Raw genomic sequence first — 1,295 nt, 5'->3', positions numbered from 1 at the left:
TCAAAGAGGGTATGTGTCTGGGTTGATGGAAAGCTTCAGGACCCTCAGAAAACATTACTAACAAGCAAATGAAAGGTGTATCTGGAAGATTACGTTTTAACAGACTCTTCATTTCAATAGATCCAATAATGTACTTAGGGAGATGACTGGGCATATTGAGGATAGGAAGAGAGAAGTGAAAACACAGCCTTTTATATTGTTCTTAACAGGCTTGTGCCAAATATCATCTGGGTGGATTTAGGTGATTGAGGAGAAGAAAGACATAGGAGTGAAATTCTGTGATCACAAGGGAGAAATTCTACACTCAGGCTGAGCCAACAGACTTTTCTGACCTGACAACCAGGGCGGCACAGGATGCTCAGTGCAGAGAGGAAGAAGCAGGTGGTCTCTGTAGCTGGAAGCCCAGCTTCCATCGCAGCTGCTTTGCATGTCCCTCCCAGTCGCCCTACCTTCCAGAGCCCATATCAATGCCTGGGTCAGAGCTCTGGGGAGGAACTGCTCAGTTAGGACCCAGAGGGAACCATGGAAGCCCCAGCGCAGCTTCTCTTCCTCCTACTACTCTGGCTCCCAGGTGAGGGGAACATGAGGTGGTTTTGCACATCAGTGAAAACTCCTGCCACCTCTGCTCAGCACCAAATATAATTAAAATTCAATGTAGATCAACAATTTTGGCTCTACTTAAAGACAGTGGTTTTGATCTTGATTTCATGAGTGCATTTCTGTTTTATTTCCAATCTCAGATACCACCGGAGAAATAGTGTTGACAGTCTCCAGCCACCCTGTCTTTGTCTCCAAAGGAAAGAGCCACCATCTCCTGCACGGCCAGTCAGAGTGTTAGCAGCTACTTAGCCTGGTACCAGCAGAAACCTGGCCAGGCTCCCAGGCTCCTCATCTATGGTGCATCCAGCAGGGCCACTGGCATCCCAGACAGGTTCAGCGGCAGTGGATCTGGGACAGACTTCACTCTCACCATCAGCAGCCTGGAGCCTGAAGATTTTGCAGTTTATTACTGTCAGCAGTATAATAACTTACCTCCCACAGTGATTCAACATGAAACAAAAACCTCAACGAGACCATGAGTGTTTACTAGATTATACCAGCTGCTTCCTTTACAGACAGCTAGTGTGGTGGCCACTCAGTTTTAGCATCTCTGCTCTATTTGGCCATTTTGGAGCTCAAGTTCTCAAGTCCAAAATTACTTATGTTAGTCTATTACATCATACCATTTCAGTGTGGCTATTATGTTAATTTAAACGCATTTTAGAAGGCGTCTCTGTTTATGGCATCACAAAGAG

General features: G+C 45.9%; 1 pseudogene across 1 annotated transcript; it reads left to right on the top strand.

Annotated features, from left to right (window-relative positions):
* The first annotated feature begins 513 nt into the window (after positions 1–513).
* Positions 514–1,079, top strand: LOC100587013 (annotated as a pseudogene). The gene is made up of 2 exons (XR_004029034.1): positions 514–571; positions 741–1,079. The product of XR_004029034.1 is annotated as an immunoglobulin kappa variable 3-11-like (transcript).
* The last annotated feature ends 216 nt before the right edge of the window (positions 1,080–1,295 follow it).

The sequence above is a fragment of the Nomascus leucogenys genome, unplaced genomic scaffold (genome assembly GCF_006542625.1).
Source record: "Nomascus leucogenys isolate Asia unplaced genomic scaffold, Asia_NLE_v1 Super-Scaffold_551, whole genome shotgun sequence".
Classification (NCBI taxonomy): domain Eukaryota; kingdom Metazoa; phylum Chordata; class Mammalia; order Primates; family Hylobatidae; genus Nomascus; species Nomascus leucogenys.
Note: the sequence above shows the minus strand (reverse complement) of the source record. Positions and strands in the feature narration are given on the sequence as shown.